The sequence below is a fragment of the Microtus pennsylvanicus genome, chromosome 18 (assembly GCF_037038515.1).
Source record: "Microtus pennsylvanicus isolate mMicPen1 chromosome 18, mMicPen1.hap1, whole genome shotgun sequence".
NCBI lineage: Eukaryota > Metazoa > Chordata > Mammalia > Rodentia > Cricetidae > Microtus > Microtus pennsylvanicus.
In genome coordinates this window covers 22,264,763-22,283,235 of record NC_134596.1, presented here as the reverse complement: position 1 = coordinate 22,283,235, position 18,473 = coordinate 22,264,763, and the positions used below count along the sequence as shown (strand labels likewise).

At 42.4% G+C, this 18,473-nt stretch overlaps 1 pseudogene; it reads right to left on the bottom strand.

The window, feature by feature from the left end:
* Positions 1-5,035: 5,035 nt before the first annotated feature.
* On the bottom strand, positions 5,036-11,278 carry LOC142837450 (prohibitin 1 pseudogene; annotated as a pseudogene).
* Between the last annotated feature and the right edge of the window lie 7,195 nt (positions 11,279-18,473).

The following is an 18,473-nucleotide window of genomic DNA, read 5'->3' as shown; positions in this document are numbered from 1 at the left end:
CCTTGGGTGATTAATGACTTCCTGTATGTTCTCCATAGGCTCATGTGTTTGGCTATTGGATCCCTAGCTTGTGGTGTTGTTTTGGAAGGCTATAGAGGCTTTAGACAGTAGAACATTGCTGAAGGACATGAACCACCAGAAATGAGCCGTGGGGTTTGATAGCTGGGCCTCAGTTCTTGTCCACTCCACTTCTTAACTGCAGAGACAACATGACCAGCTGCCTCAAGTTCACAGTAGCTATGTGGTCCCTTCATGACAGGTGGTATCATTTCAAATTGTGAGCCAAAAGGAATATGTCCCTGCTTAGGTTGTTTCTGGTCGGGTATGGGATCACAGCAATGAGAAAACTAAGCAATAACCAACTGCTTTATGTAGCAGTCATTCTGTCTACTTGATTGGTTCATAGCTTCCATAGTGTATACCTCTGTTGAGCATGAACCTACAATACAGAGTTCCTCACAGTTTGTGTCTAACCAGCAGACTTTTTCTTTCTTTTGTGTATCTAACAATATAGCATCTGGCATAACCAGCAATTGATTTCTTTTTTAAATTGTTCTTATTGAGCTATATATTTTTCTCCCCTCCCTTCCCTTCTTCTTCCTGCCCCTTCTACCCTGTCCCATGATCCCCATGCTCCCAACTCACTCAGGAGATCTTGTCTTTTTCTACTTCCCATGTAGATTAGATCCATGTATGTCTCTTAGGGTCCTCATTGTTGTCTACATTCTCTGAGTTTGTGAATTGTAGGCTGGTTTTTCATTGCTTTATGTCTAAAAGCCACTTATGAGTGAGAACATATTGGGTCTGGGTTACCTCACTCAATATGATGTTTTCTAGATCCATCAATTTGCCGGCAAATTTCAAGATGTCATTATTTTTTTTTGTCATTATTTTTTTTCTGCGGTGTAGTACTTAATTGTGTAAAGTTACCAAATTTTTCTTATCCGTTTTTCAGTTGAGGGACATTTAAGTTGTTTTCAGGTTCTGGCTATCATAAACAATGCTGCTATGAACATAGTTGAGCACATGTCCTTGTGGTGTGATTGAGCATCCTTTGGGTATATACCTAAAAGTGATATTACTTGAGGAAGGTTGTTTCCTATTTTTTTTAAAGAAATTGCCATTGATATTCAAAGTGTCTGTACCAGTTTGCACTCCCACCAGCAATGCAGGAGTGTTCCCTTTACCCCGCATCCTCTCCGTCATAAGTTGTAATCAGTGTTTTTGATCTTAGCCTTTCTTACAGGTTTAAGATGGAATCTCAGAGTTGTTTTGATTTGCATTTCCCTGATAACTAATGATTTTGCACATTTCCTTAAGTGTCTTTCAGACATTTTAGATTCATCTGTTGAGGGTTGTCCTTTAAGTCCATACTCCATTTTTTATTGGATTATTTGTTTTTTTTTTTTTTTTGGTTTTTCGAGACAGGGTTTCTCTGTGGCTTTGGAGCCTGTCCTGGAACTAGCTCTGTAGACCAGGCTGGTCTCGAACTCACAGAGATCCGCCTACCTCTGCCTCCCGAGTGCTGGGATTAAAGGCGTGCGCCACCATCGCCCGGCTGGATTATTTGTTTTTTTTGAGGACCCATTTCTTGAGTTGTTTGTATAATTTGGAGATTAGACCTCTGTCTGATGTGGGGTTAGTGAAGATCTTTTTACAGTCTGTAGGCAGCCATTTTGTTTTGTTGACCATGTCCTTTGCTTTACAGAAGCTTCTCAGTTTCAGGAGGTCCCATTTATTAATTGTTTCTCTCACTGTCTGTGCTGCTAGGGTTATATTTAGGAAGTGGTCTTCTGTGCCAATGCATTCAAGTGTACATCTCATTTTCTCTTCTATAAAGTTCAGTGTGGCTGGCTTTATGTTGAGGGCTTTGATTCATTTGGACTTGAATTTTGTGTATGGCAATAGATATGGATCTATTTTCATTCTTCTATGTGTTTCTATCCAGTTATGCCAACTCCATTTTTGAATATGCTTTCTTTTTCCATTTTATATTTTTTGCTTCTTTGTCAAAAATCAGGTTTTCATAGGTGCATGGCTTGATATCTGGGTCTTTGATTAAGTTCCATTGGTCCTCCTGACTATTTCTAGGCCAATACCAGGCTATTTTCTGTACGGTAGCTCTGTAGTAGAGTTTGAAGTCAGGGATTGTGATGCCTCCAGAAGTTCTTTTATTGTACAGGATTGTTTTGGCTACCCTGGGTTTTTTGCTTTTCCATATAAAGTTGAGTATTGTTCTTTCTACTAACCAGCATACTTATTTGTATGGATCATACATAGAGTTCCTTGTCCCTGAAGACTACTGACCAAACAGACAAATCCTTTGCCCTGATACCTTTTTCTAAGGTACCTATAGTCTAAGGCTCAGGGTCTTATTCTTTCCTAGTCGGCATTCCAGATTTAGTTTTAATCCATTTTCCAAAGTTCACTGGCAACTTCTGGAGCTCTACTATAATTATAATTAATTCTGGGGGCAGATCCTCAGGTTTTCCTGGCCTCTGGCCACAGCAGATGAGAATTTCTTTGTATGCTGCCAAGAGGCCCGTTGGCTTCCATGCTTGGCTATAAATTAGTCACTAATCATCATCAGCTTTGCCTTGTTTTCCTCAGATTCAGAAATAGAAAAGCCATGCATTTCATTGTTCTCCTACTCACTGCTGCTTTAGCAGTGTGCAGGTAGCTGCGGCAGGCACCGTGCTCACGTACCCACCTAGTCCCTCTCCCATGGTCTAGTGCAGGTCACACTGGGGCAAGTTCATGCATCGTCCACTATAGCAAACAGGGGCTCCTTGCTCCATGCTATCACTGATGTGATCCTTTTTGTCTGCCAGCCAGAGAGGTAGAACTCCAAAACTCCATTAAAATTCGTTCCCCTAGGACCGATCTTGGTAGCAATCCCGTGTGATGACCTCCTTAGGAAAGAGACTCTCTCTTGTTACTCTGACCATTTTTACTGGAGTATTGTCTCAGTAACGCTGAGGGAGTGAGGAAGGTGAGACTGAGCAAGAAGTGTTGCAGAGCAGTAACTCCCCAGAGGGAGAATTATCCCACGGAAAAGGGGACAGTTGTGGGGTTTGTTGCAAAGGTAACGACTATCTAACAATTATAACTTCTCTAGAAATAGTCTGAGGTCTTGAAGAGAATATTTACATGGATTAGAAATTATAGGTTGGCCACCCCTTAATAGCTAAAGTAGAGCTGGTTCCTTAGTTGTAGCGGTGTAAACGAATACAGACAGATTGTAACAATATATATAGCTTTAATGTCGAATGAGATTTACAGAACCACTGTTCCAGCGGAGACCAGGAAAGCAGAAGCGAAGCTGGGAGCACACTGGCCAAATTTATAGGCAGACATTAGCCCGAGGTGAACATGCCCCCTAAGGGCGGGACTTATCCCTACATCTCCCCTTTTTGTCTAAATAAGACAGAACTAAACCAAATACAACTACATACAATAACAACAAATAATAAATATAACAAACAATATTGAGAACAAAAGCTTTGCTAAACATTCTATCTCAAGGAGTCCAAATAATGTAAAGAGTAACTACAATTATATAATCTTCAACTCCGTCAAAGATCTGAGAAGGGAATAAACACTACTCAACAAACGAGATATATCCAAAATGTGCAACAATTGACAGAGACAACTGACTACCTGGGCAATCACCCAAAGTCTCGTTTGCAACGTTGAGTCAACCAATTTTGGCTAAGGCCTAACATAACTGACATACCATTATTTAAGGCAAGGAACTTTTCAAAACTATCTTACCCTGTCTTGGCAGGATATGACAGTCCTGTTTTATCCATTGATGCGTGCTCTGTATCTCTGTCAGTGGTTGAGGTATGGGCATTTCTTTGCCCAAAGGCCAGTTCTGCCAAATAGAAAGGCTCCAGGTGGAGTGTCTTTGGTGCTCAACATTCTCTCAGGAATAGAGCGGTGTTGCCTGGAGCAGTTGTGTCTCACTATCACGAAACTCTGAGTTAGATTAAAGGCCATTTTCTACAGCTCTTTGAAGAGGTCGAAGATTATCTATCTATACTGAGTATAATCTCTATATATCTAGAGAACCTGATTAGTTTAATTATAAATGACAAACTTAGATGACTATTTATCTATATAATTCTCAATATCTATCTAACTTAAAGACTAAGACAATAAACAACTGTGTAACAAATGAGGATAATGACCTCCAACTATAAACACTGTACAAATATACATTGCAATATGGTAAATATATATCAGTACACAAACATTATATAAGTATCTTAATCAGAGGTAGAAATGTACACTGCAATATGGTAAATATATACAATATATATATATATCAATACATCAATATAATTTAACTTTGTATCAATATACAAGAATCGATACCAATATATTTGTCTAAAATCAGTAACTCACAATTATAAATCTATTATCCCATCATTCCCTTTTTTTTTCAAAATGATCCCTGAGCTTATAAAATTCCTCCCCCAACCTCCCAACCCCTAAATGATGTCCCTAAACCCAGGGGTAAACTTTACTGGGAGAGGGGATGTCGTCCTCTAGAATTATTTCTAGCTGTCATGGGGGCAACAATGATTTTGAAACTCATGAATTATATATCTCTGATATTTTCTTTTATTTTAAAATACACCTGTGTGTGTATGCGTGTGTGCACATGTGCATGCGTGTGTGCATGCGTGTGTGCGTGTGTGTGCATGCATATGAGTGCAGGTGCATGCATGCCATGCCATGGACATGGAGGTTAGAAGATCAGGGGTCAATCCTTAAAGTCCATCCTGTCTGAGATAGGCTCTTGCTTTCCTACTGCACATGTCTGGCTCACTTTGCCTATAAGCTTCTGAAGATTTCCCTGCCTTTGTTGTCTATCTCACCCACGGAGTGCTGGAATTACAGACGTGAGCTGCCACATCTAGCTTTGACTGGGCTCTAGGGATACGAACTCAGGTCCTTCTTCTTGCACAACAAACGCTTGGACCACTGAGCCATTTCTCTAACCCGTTTTTGGAATTACCTAGTGAGATCATGGTCGAATCTCGGTAGCTGAAACCACAAAACAAAAAAGCACAAGGAGAGCATCACTGTCGTGTGATGTGCACCCTCGAGTGGGATTCTGGTGTGTTGTTATTATTTTCAGGAACGGTAAGCCATCCTTTGGATTTCAGTGGAAGTTCACCGCTTTGAATTGGAGGCTTTCTGTTTACTTGTTTTTGCTTGTCGGGGAAGCCTCTCAAAGTTAATTATACTTAAGAGAATAATACTCTCCCAGCCTGGGATAATTAGGCAGTCTAATTAACCTTTCAAGAAAAGCAAAACATAGCTTTATAGTGGCTATACCCCCTTCATTAGGTTAGCTCGGCTCATCTTACCTGGCATGTTTGATATTGCTGATTTGCATATTGTTTCCCATGGTATCGCGCCCCGTAACTTGTAAGGAAAGCACATTTTAGAATACACTGGAGATTGACTTAATGGAATTGGCTACATCACAAGCAGAGATTCCTTCTATGGGCTACGGCTCAGCTCTGTCTTCGTATTTGCTGCGAGGCACTTAAAGGTACAATTTAAAGTGGGGGGAAAGCTTTTTGAGTAATCATTTTTTAAATAATTAGCTTAGGAATAATTTGGAAACTCTCCCTTGCAGCACTTTAATAATGTAAAGTACGCTCGTTCTAGAATACTTAATGCAACGCGAACTCCTTGGAGATTGTGGGGAGTTAAAGAGATCTTTAAGGACGGCTATTAATTATGACTCAGAGACTTCTTCCTGTTATTAGGAAGCACAGCCATAAAGCAAGATAATGCTCCATTCAGATTTCACACTGCCTCTCCTGTTAGGCATACGAGGAACTGCAGCTAGCATAGAACTCAGTGCTGGTGAAAGCAAGCACCTCACACACGGGAGGGGTGTGTGTCTGTACTACAGGTGGCTTCTGCATATAATTATTTTGTCTCAATGAGGGGATGTGCAACAGATACCTAGGATCAAATAAACACACCACAGGCCACACATTCTACAATAAAAATCCACTACAATCATGCTCCCCTGCAAGTCTGTCTTCTGTTGTGGTCTATGGCTTTAGTACAGGTGCGGGACCACAGTATGCTGCAGTGTGCTCCTGCTTTCTCCTGTCAGGGCTGACGTCTTTCCTCCCCCCCCCCCCCCCCAAGCATGCCTTTCCTCCCTCCAGGCCTTTCCCATTCTGTCCTATCCAATTATTCTTTCTCTGAATTCTCCTGGAGATCAGCATTCAAGACACATTCTAAGTATGCGTGGCTGCTCTTGTCTTCCCAGCATGCTCCCTTTATATCCAGGTTTGTGATAGGGGCCAATTTCTCGAAATCTGATGGCTTCACAAATCACGCTTTTTTCCTTTTGTTTGCCCACAGCGGGAGTCCATCCTGCCTAGCGTCAAGACGTTTCTGACCTTGGCCTGCCTGCATCCCTGCTCTGCTCTATCTCAGAGGCACAGGTGACTCTCCTGGCTATTTTTATCCGGGGCTTGCTGTCCTCAGTAGAGCTTGCCTTTGTCTGAAAAGCAGCAGCTGAGGAGCAGGAGGCTTACCACGGGGGGTGCTGCAAGCATCCACTCCGCTGTGGTTTCACAGTCTGTGATACCCTAAGATTTCTTCTTAGCTGTGAAGGGGGAAAAAATAGCAAGGGGCAGATCGCCCTGCTTGACTCTTTCCCAACTCTTTTAGAATAAAAGATAGATCAGTTTCTGTTGTGGGCACATTTCTCATATTTGCCTTCGTAAAGGTGTTAGGAATATTTCCTAACGCGAGCCCTCTGCTGACACAAAATCCCAATCAAGCCAAATCAAAACAAGCCAAATTAAAAAATATCCAGGTTTAATGGGAGTTCTGCGCTCTCGGGTGGCTCCCCGAGGTGCTGGAACACGACCACCGAGAGGAAGAAAAAGAGACCACATGTTCCTCTTTTGGGAGTTCACTTAAATATTCTGTGGGAGTGGTCCTGAGCCCCCCCACCCCCACCCAGGGAGGGCGGTCAGGACCTGCCCTGCTGGGATTTGGGGTCCAGAGTGCTAACTCTCAGGGTCTGGGGGCTAGGAAGATGCAAGGGGCTGGGGCCTAAGCTCCCAACTTAAGAAAAGGGTGGACTTTCCATGGGGGATTGCTGGGACTTAGTTATATTTGTACTTCCTTTCCTCTCCTTAGTTGCATGCACTAAAGCCACATTGTAAACTGATGAGGGATTTGTTATTTGAAAAAGTTATAACGAGTTTGCCCACAAGAGCGTTGCCTCATCTCATTGCAGACACATCAGCTGCTTTACATGTGTGAAATGAAGTTGATTGGGCCGAGGCCTGCTCGCCTGCCCGCTCTTTATCTTTGAAACACATTCCTCATCCTAGGAAGCATTAATGTCTGCTATCAAGGGCTTACTGTAATGCGTATGACACTGTCAGCGTCTCTGATGGCCCTTTGAGTGTGCTGCGAGCTGGGATCAGAGTCAGTTGTAATAGCCTGCAAGATTGATCCCAAGCAAGTGAAATTGGGTTGAAAATAATTCTAATCTTGGCTTTGAAGGATGGATGTGCTGAGGCTGGATGCAGATGTTCCTGGGGGAGAGAAGGTTTGGGAATCATTCAGGGAGCTGTGACGTCATCCTCCACTGCAAAACTACATCAGTCATGTGTGCCCTAAATCCGAAAGAATGGCTTAGGACAGAGATGAAAGGCCAAGTGAGGTCTGCAGAAATGGCTCAGTGGGCCAAGTGCTACCCTGCAGGTTGAGGACCTGAGTGTGGATACTCAGAACCTAGATACAATCAGGTGTGTAGTTCCAGCATTCTTGGGGCAAGATAGAAAGTGGATATTGAAGAATCTCCAGTTAGCCAGTAGCATACAATGGCGAGCAAGGGCCTTGTCTCAAACAATGTGGAAGATGAGAACTGACATATGAGATTGCCCACTGATCTCCATACACACACACACACACACACACACACACACACACACACACACACACTTGAAATTAAATAAAATTGTGTATCTATTCATTACCACCAAAAAGTGTGTGTGTGTGTATAGGGGGGTAATTTGAATGCTATCACAGAACTATAATTGTTTATTTTAAAGTCAAACAAGTTCTATCTTACTGGTGTTTGGAAAGGAGAAAGCATAAAGGGAGAAAGAAAACTATTTGAGGTCGTAGATTAGTGTTTACGTGTCCATCCATTTAGACTGCTTGTGTCAAACTCCTGCTGTCCTCCAGGTGCAGGATATCTCACAGGAAGACAACTGTCACACTTTCCCCTGGAGTGTAGAGCCCATTGAAAGAAAGAGGACTTTCTACTTTCCACTACTTGCCTGGCTTGAGAGCCCCCCGGAAGAAGAACCACACAAAGCTAATCATACAGACAAACATCCAAGATGATTTAGAGCATCTGCTAAAGACCAAATCAATAACCACTCAAAGAATAAGATGATAAAATGTTATAAAATTAGACAAAATGATAAAAGGAAGAAGACAGAGGGAAAGTTGGGGGGTGGATGCCATTGTCTGTAAGGTTACTCTGCAGAGCATGAAAACCGTCTCTAAGATTTCTTTTGCCCATATCCTGCACGTTTATGGAGCATAATCCATTAAATGAAATAAGCAGGGCAAAGGTTTATATTGCTAAAGAGCCTTTGATTAACTGATATGTCTTTTAGAAGATGAAAAACTCTTCTAGCAAGTGCCTTTATTCTTTTACCTTCCAAGACGGAAAATCACAAGAGATTGCAACAAATACACAGATACAGGGTAGGGTATTCCCGGGGGCGTGTGATCATTTGGGCAGCTAGTGAAGATACCTTTAGAAACATGCGTTTATAACTGCAGAAACAGAGCAAGAGGGGAACCCAGGAGACTTGAAATGACTTGAACTCCAGCAGCCCAGCTGTGGAACTAGATGAGGTGTGAATGTGTGGCCGGGGTCAGCTTGTAAGGAAGCAGTCGCAGCGATTGGAATATCATCAGTTCTCAGTGCAACCTGCTCACATGCAAATGTGTCAACCTCAACCTGAAAGCCTTGCACTGACTAGCAAAGCAATCTACAACTTTCCACAGATGTAATGTGGCGTGGATTTTCTCAGGGCGGTGAAGTAATGGCTCACACTTGACAATCTTGCTTTCTTAAGGAGAAGTAGGGGTGATATGGTGCCTGACCATTTGGGGAGTCACATAATCCCTATGTATAAATATCAAAAATGTAATATAGTCTGTTCACACGCTGGACAAACATGTATTAATTATTAAGAAACCTGTGCCCCAACTCTGTTGTTAATTGAGAGGCTTTAAACAACGAAGTTTCAGTTTTGCTTTATACACAATGAAATTTCGGTTTTGCATATATATACATATATATGTATATATAGGCTTAATTTTCAAGGCCAATAATGTTTCATAAGCAATTGATTTATTTTACAAATTATTTCTCAGTCAACATATGCAGCTACTGTAACTACTGAATTAATTTGTAAGAAAAAAATAATATTCTGCTGGGATAAATGCTTGAAACCAAAGAGGGATGAGAAGTTGGACACCCAGCGTCATAATGGTAAGTCATTATGCATTGTAAGACAGATGAGACAGGTTGATTATTTTATCTTCTTTCTTTCCTGAGCACTCCCGCTTGTCAAATCTTCTCATCCTGTATAGCAGACCTCAAGTGGTGTAAGCAACCCAGAGGCACTGAAGATTCATAGGCAGCCCTTTCTCTTTATATAACCACCATCATTACTGCTGTTTGTGATTGGGCACCATGCATATGGGCGTGCTTGCCATAGAGAGCGTGAGGAGGTCAAAGGACAACTTTGCGGAAGTGGGTCTCTCTTTCCCCCTTTATTTGAGTTTCAGGGACTAAACCCAGGCTACCAGGCATTCTGGGCAAGCATCTCTACCCCTGAGCCATTTCACTGGCTCTGTAGGGCAGTCCTTTCTTCAAGGGCATTGAGCAGAAGATGTGGTAGGACGTGTTTGTATGGTTTAAGTGGTGTTAATTAGGTTTGAGTAGTTCTAATAAGGTTAAACATTTTCGTCCTGAAATATTGACTGTCCAATCCTATGTGGGTAGGAAGGTCACTCTACTCATTAATAAATGTGTTTTGGAATATATTTGTAAGCAGGAATCCTTCTAGAGAATAGAGAATAGGCCCTGGAGCCAAGGCACACTGTGTGTTCTGAGAAGACATTACTTGACTGGGCACTGTGCTAGAGGCAACCTGATGCTATAATTACTAAGAAAATTGAGAAGAATCAGCGTACCTGGCATGTGCTGAATATTCTTTGTGTGTGTGTGTGTGTGTGTGTGTGTGTGTGTGTGTGTGTGTGAGAGAGAGAGAGAGAGAGAGAGAGAGAGAGAGAGAGAGAGAGAAACAGATGGACAGACAGACACTTATTTTTTTTACTTTAAGCTAACCAGATTTCACAGTGACTTCTGGGGCAGGGCAGAAGAAAAGTGCATCCACAATGATTGGGGTTCTGGGGTTTTGGTCAGCTTAGACAAAGAAGTGCAGACAGGGTATCCTTATTGGGTCTTAAGAAGCAATGACTACCCACAGTGCTTGTAGCTCATACTACTTTAACCAGCTGTTACCTGAGATAGCCAGCAAGTTGGTGATTGGCCCGGCTGCCTTGGACTCAACCTTGGCAGAGATGATGGACACCTGCTGCTGCTTAGCCTTTTTCTGCCACAAACCCAGTCCTCTTTGCTTCCTACTGAGCCACTCGTTTCACTTCCATTGCTTCTGTGAACCCCTTCCCAAAAGTTAGGAGTGCCAAGATGAGCCCAAAGGCTGCTATTTGCTCAGCTTGGTCATCACTCACTTGCCCGGAGACCAGCCAGCTCTGGGTCACCAGCTCTCCATCATCAAAGTGAGCCACTACTGACTGGAGGATCTCTGTGATGATGGACGGTGGTGCTGCTCATCACCGCCTCTCGGATGCTGGTGGAGATCCACATTAGCTGGCTGGCCAGGGGCCGGAAGAGGGTATGAAGTGTGATGCTGACATCCTGCAACTCATTGCTGTCAATGCTGACTGGTGTCTTCTGCACTGGGGAGCAGCAATCAAAGATACTTTGTTTCTGTACCCGCGCAAGGGATGAAATAATGAGTCCCTTCCCCTACCATGATGTCCTGTACTCTCTGAAGTCAATCAGAGTTGGCAGTAGGTTAGGTAAAAGGGAGTTTACCAGACCTCCAGCAACTGCTAGGACAAGACCAAACTTGCCAATGGACTCATACACTTCGGCATCCATGATTCGTTCTGTTGAACCCACTCACACCTGCTTTTACTCAGACTGCACATCAGCGTATTCTTGCTGAACTGTCCTGTACAAGGAATAGTCTAGTACAAAGAAGCAACGAGATGAAACAGGAAAGTGTGGGCTGAGCCTTGGGATGCTCGTTGTGGTGAAGATTCGTACTTAGCTTGTTGGAACAAGATGGAACAAATGTAGGAAACCATTCCTGATCCAGAGAGGAGAGCACGCGGAGCACAAGGACTTGCCGGTGTGATGTACCAAGCTACTGCAGGTATTTTGGTCTTGTTGGGCTCAGGCGAAAGGCTCGAAGCCTAAGGGTGTCATGCAAGAGTGAGATGATGAGTCTTGAACTGTCAGAAGCCATGATGCTCACGGAGAACATTAGATAGAAAGCTGATAGCTGGGGAGATGACCATTCTGAAAAACACTCGCCTTGTAAACCTGAGGACCTAAGTCCAGACAACCAGTGCCCACATACAAAGCCAAATGTGGTCGCAGGTGCTTGTAACCCCATGACATGAGATGGGGAGAGATTTCCCTGAAAGCTTGCTGGGTGGCTAGTGTGTAACCTGGCAAAGTTACACACATGTATTTACACACATGGGTTCACCAAGACACATATATGCACATGTAGCAACTAGAAAAAAGAGGAAACAGCTCCTTGGGTCTGTTTGGAAAAGCTACCCCCGCCCCCCCCACAGGCTTCTTAACTTTTCTATTTGTGAAATGGCTCCAGTATTTTGTGTGTGTGACTCTGAGTCCAGCCACATACAAATAGGTATATAGATCAAATGTGCAATGATAATAAATCACAAGGAAATTTAATTTTAAAACAATTCATAAACTTGTAATTTATTAAAAAAGAAAACAAACTTTCAGAAAAGAAAGATGTGTGTACTTGTTTACTTTTACACGAAGAATTAAATCTCGACCGAATATGTGATACTACAGGGCACGTGGCATCTTCCACAGTTTTTAGAGTTAATTGATATCTGGGTTTTATAATCATCACTGCTGAGAACTCTGCTCCACGTTATTTTGTAGTACAAAACAGCAGGAATGCATTTAGGGCCATTTCAGAACTCGCTGGAAATTCTGTTCTAACCCCCAGTTTGCTGTCTATTGTTGCGATAAACACCACAAACAAAAGCAACCGGAGGACATTCTGGCTTACGGGTTCAAAGTCACAATCCATTATTTAGGGAAGTCAAGAAAGGTCCTTAAGCAAGGCAGGAACTTAGAGGCAGGAACTGAAGTAGAGCCCCTGGGGAAATGGTACTTATTGACTCGCTCAGCTTATGATTTTATTCCTCCCAGGATCTTCAGCCTCGGGGCTGGGGCCATCAACAGTGGACTAGCCCCTCCTGTCAATCATTAATCAAGACGATGTCCAACCGACGTGCCTACAAGCCAATCTGATGGAAGTATCGTTTTCAGCTGAAATTTTTCTTCCCAGATGACAGTAGCTTGTGCCAAGCAGACAAAAAACCTAGCCAACACACAAGCTACAATTAATTTCATGAAGTCTACAATTTAAAGAGCAATATTAAGATCAGATTTTCAAACACAATATCTTCCAAAGGTATACTAAATTTGATACTTACAAACTGGGGAAAGAAGATGGCGAGATATTTATTCTTTGTTTTTTCTATATTCTATTACATCCTATGAAGGGCAGAAAACTTGGTACTCTGCACTTTAGAACATGCCATCGTCTTGAGTATGAGTCAGGATGTCCAGGCGGGGTTTTGTAGCACTGCACAGCATGGTGGCATGCACATTGTAGTTGTGCAAGTTGTTTGTTCAAAGCCAAGGCTGAGGGACAATTTTGGGTTACACCCCGAATGATTGATTCTGGAAACACCTCAGACTCATCATATGTTTGCTTTATAGTTAATTTTTGGTCACTGAATGTTTTTATTCACTTCAGAAACTTGTATTATTGTTCATTTTCCTATGATCCCCACCATTCAGCTACAAGAATCCATGTGCAGCTACAATCTATAGTTTAAGAACGTGGGCCCTGGAGAACATCATACTCCAGTGTTCTGGGATGCCAGTATGATACATTCATGCTAACAAATATGTGGGCACAAGCAAAGGAGACCTTGAATATAAGGCCCAGTGCTTCTCAGCACGTTAATCTGAGAATGCACAGTTCATCCACTCCACATGCCCCAGGCACGAATGGAATTTTTAAAGACAGCAGAACCTCCGACTAGGTAGCCCTCATATGCCCCATCGAGAATGACAAATTAACCTCTTGGAATCGTTCATTATGAAAATTGAGTAAAGAAATGATAATTAAATCTCCAAGTGATGGCTCGCTGAATCCTGTGGTACGGAGTGATTAATACCAGCTGGCCAAGGGCAGAGTAAGGGCTCCCCGCTCCCCAGAGGAGAAGCCTCCACTGGGCCCCGTCTGCTCACCTGTTCATCGGAGACTGTCCTTTAGGAGACACAGAAAAAAGAATGGAGCCCTGAGCCCGGTTACTGTCACAGCATGGGTGGCTTCAGCATTCCTCTAGAGCTTCGAAAGTTCTTTTTCTTCTTTTACCTCTCATTCAATATATCTCAAGTGACTGCCTGACTTCCCGTGCTTCTGAAAATCTGAAGTCTAACTTAGGCCAGTTGAGAACTGCATAGTTACCGTGGCTCTGATCCTGAACACAAAAATAAAAGCAAAAAAAGTACAGGACGGTAAAATCAATACCAAAGAATCATCCATTTAATCTCCATTGTCTCTGAGATTACCCCCCACCTGTACCGAGGACTTTCGTAAGGACGTGAATAGCCTGGCTAACTATTATTCCACAAATACACATGAGACAGTTGACTTGAATAATGCTATGGTCTTTTGTGGGCAGACTATGAAGGAGGAAGGAAGGATAAGTTTTACTGAGAGGCGAGTCTCTCTCTACCAGGTAATCTGTAGGAACCAAAGAGAGAAAGCACATTTCATATTTACCACCTCTCCCCACACAAGGGTCTCATAAGCCTCTCAAACTTGATATCTCTCTTTCCCAATACACTTAGGGTGGGGTGTATATTATAATAACACTCTCATTTTCTTAGAGACTTAAAAGAAAATAGTCACATATATGTTGAATATATATATGAATAGTCACATATATGTTGAATATATATATATATATAAGAATAGTCATATATATGTTGAATATAGCTAGCTGTATGTCACTTAATGATGAGGAAACAAACAGAAAAAAGTCAGTAGGTGATTTGTTGTACATATCTTTGAGTATACCCACAAAAACCTTATATATATAAGGTGCTACAAGCTGAGCATCTGACATACATATTGTATATTGTGTACAGTATTCATATGGCTTGCACCTATTGCTCCTGGGGCCACAATGAGTATAACAATGTAAGGTTATTCAGTGCAAGGGAAAATGATGTGACCAAGAAATGTAGTTGGTTAGATATGGGAGGATGCTAGGATAGGTTTACTTTAAGAAGAGCAAAAAGAGGTGAAAAGTTAATTATTTTCTGTTCCATAACTAGAAGTACATGTTAAAATTCAGTATTCCTTTCAAGTCTCCTGAAAGACACCTTTCAACTGAACAGATGGCCAGGAAGGGCAGAGCAGAATTTCCCCTCTGAGGACCTGGGTGCCCTTATTCTGCCCTTCATCAGCTGGCATTAATTATTGGGCACCAGCGGAGATGGCAAAGCAGTTGAAGCACAAATGAGAGGACTAGAGGAACTCAGCTCCCCAGAACCAAAGTAAATGATGGGTAGGTATCTTAGTTATTGCTCTATTGCTGGGGAGATACCGTGACCATGGCAACTCTTATAAATAAAGACATTTAGTTGAGGTGGTTTGCTTACAGTTTCAGAGGTTCATCAGGATGGGGAGCATGGCAGCATGCAGGCAGATGTGGCCCTGGAGCTGAGAGTTCTACGTCTTGACTCAACAGCAAAAAAAAAAAAAAAAAAAAAAAGTCAACTGATTGTCACACTGAGTAAAGCTGGGGAAAAGAGACCCCAAAGCCCAACCCCACAGCGACACACTTCCTCCAACAAGACCACACCTCCTAATAGTGCCACTCTCTTTTGGGGCCATTTTCTTTCAAACCACCATAGCAACTTAAAACAGGGTTTATTGGGAGCCTACAGTTCAAGAGGATGAATCCATGACCATCAGGGCAGAGAGCCTGGAAGCAGGCAGGCAGGCAAAGTGCTGGAGCAGTATCTAAGAACTTACATCTTGAGACACCAACAAGAACGGAGAGAGCTACCTGGGAATAATTTGGGCATTTTTAAACCCAGAATCCTGATTCCAGTGACAACAAGGCCATACCCAATCCTTCCCAAAGAGTTCCATCAATTGGGGATCAAACACTCAAATATGTGAGCCTGTGAGGGCCATTCTCAACCAAGGTACCACATTCTACTTGCTGGCCCCAATAGCTTGTGGCCATATCATAATGCAAAATTGATTGAGTCCAACTTTAAAAAAAAGTCTTTCACGGGCAATAACTGTTTAAAAGTGCAAAGTCTCTTCTAAGACTCAAGGCAATCTCTTAATTGTAACCCCATGAAAATCAAAAAGTAAATCACATACTTCCAACATACAGTGTCATAGAGAGCATAATACCATTCCAAAAGGGAGGAATGGGGGCATAGTGAGAAAATATTGGACCAAAGCAAGACCAAAACCCAGTAGAGTAAACATTGAATTCTGTAACTCCATGTCTGATGTGAAAAGACTTACATCGCACCACCCTTCCACGTCGGCTGACGGTAACACACGTCTCTCTTCTGGGATGGTTTTATTCCCCTGATGCAGCTCTTTTCAGCAGATATCCCACAGCTGTGGCACCTCCAACATCCTGGGGGTTCCAACACAATCCTTCACCTTTACAGCTTCACACGTGGCCTCTTGTGCCCCCATGCATGGCTTTGGTGACTTTCCTTGGCCAGAGAGGAAGATTTCACAACCCCTTTACTCCTGTGTCTTTCATGGTTCTAAAGCCAGAACCAGGTGACTGATGCTGCCAAGTTCCTTGCAGCTTACTTTGGAGGGAACCTGGCCCTCTTCTTGAGTTATGTTTGTGTGATCTTTCCTTTGTAATTGCTTTCTAGGCACTGGGATTTCCTTAGGTCTTTCCTCTCGCAAAATGTAAGATTAGTGTAGTTTCATGGCAGCTCACTTGTGATTGCAAACTCAGGTTGAGACAGGATTCCTGGAGCAAGATGGTTAGGGAAAGACTAGTAGTAATGGCGTGTTCTGGGTTTGATGAAGAGACCTTGCCTCAAAGATTAAGGTGGAAGAACAATTGAGGAAGATTCCCTACACCAATCTCAGGCACGCATACACACACGCACGCATACACACACATGCAAGCATGCATACACATCTGTATATACATGTTCATTCACATATATGAAAACATGCATGCACATACACTACACTATACATATGGAAAAATGATAGTGTCGTATGAGCATTAGAGCTGATTACCAAACTGGCTGACTATGGAATGACCTAGGAGACAGACAAGCCTCCAGTCATGCCTGTGAGGAATTATTTATACTAAATTGAAGTGGGAAACGTCACCTAAAAGAAAGGCACTATCCCTTGGGTTTGAGTCCTAAACTGCATATAAAGGGAGAAGCTAGCTGAGTGCCTGCAGCCAGCACCCAGTTCTTCCCGACTGCAGATACAATGTGACCAGCTGCTTCAAGCTCCCACTGCCTTCCCTTCTCTGCTATGTTCCCTGTATTCTCCACCTCTAACCCAAATTAATCCCTCCTTCCCTCCCCCTCTTCCTCTCTCCTTCCTTTTCTCCCTAACTTCTTCTCTCCTTCCTCTCTTCCTTCCTCCCTTCCTTCTTTGTAAATTGCTTTTGTTAGGGTATTTTATCATGAATGTAGAAAAGTAACTGAGATATAGTAGCCACATAAACCGCTAACATGGTCACTCATTATCAAGTATTGCTTGCTATACTGCTGTATAGCCCACAGTGTAGTTGTTTGCTAATACCAGTGTCCCTACAGACACAGAAACTATGTATAGAGTCTGATGTGCCATACAATAAATGTGATCATAGCTACAAGGTTATTAGGCAACATGATTTTTTTTTCAGGTTTACTACAGTCTAATGAGACCACTTTTCTGTATGTAGTCTGACATTGATTGACATGTCCTTATGTAGAGTGTCAGTTTGATGGAATAGCTTTAAGAAAGCATGACAGCAAACAACCAGATGTGTCTTCTAGCTCCTAGGGGCTGGAGTCTAAGACCCATGTCCAGCACAGCTGTGCCTCTTCTGCACCTGTGACTTTGAAAGTGGGTGGTTCCCTTTGCCTTGTTGCTCTCTCTGTTTCTCTGTGTCCTTACAGAGTGAGCAATGCTTGTCTTCCCTAAGCTGTTTTCAGATTCAGAAAAAAATCTTTGTAAGCCAATGAGGACTAACAGAATCCTAGGTTTTTAAATTATATATCCATGCTTAAAACAACTGTCACAAAGTGGTGTGGGAATAAAAGACGGGCCAGACGAGGAACATGAATTATTATCTCAAGAAATTCTTAATTTGTGAGAAACGAGCTTCAAGAATTACAAGGGCAGACAGATTTAATCAGGAGTCCCTACAAAAGCAATCAAGATCAAATGAACTGTAATTATGGTAATCAGTTCATGAACTTTCATGTCATGTTCCTAATTTCAAATATTATGAAGTCCTGTATAGTGAATCAATCTGTCATTGCAAAGATAATAAAATTTTCATGTGTGATGGGACCTGGTGAGTTTGAGGGGAGATTTGTCATTCTCTTTTGTCAGAAGCTTCGTAAGGGTCACCATTTAAAAATTTTTAATTAAAGTGAATGAATCTTATGAATCTATTTTTTAAAAATAATAGATTTAATATAACCAGTTGCAACTCCCCTTTGAATTTCACCATGAAGTCTACTTCCTGCAAGCGGCTTCCAGCCTCAAATTGAATCTGGTACCCTGGATATGAAGACTCAGGCTAGGTTGCACTTTTTTTCTAAAGCGTATCTTGGTCTGTGGGTTGCTTTTGATTATTGTGATGGGTTGTGTGTATGAAGAAGAGCCCACAACTGCAAGACTCGAGAGGTCAGAGAGGGACCGTCATGTACCTGGTCCATCACGTCGCTCCTTAGAGTGAAACCCTCACTCCTCTGCCCTGTAGCCTATGAG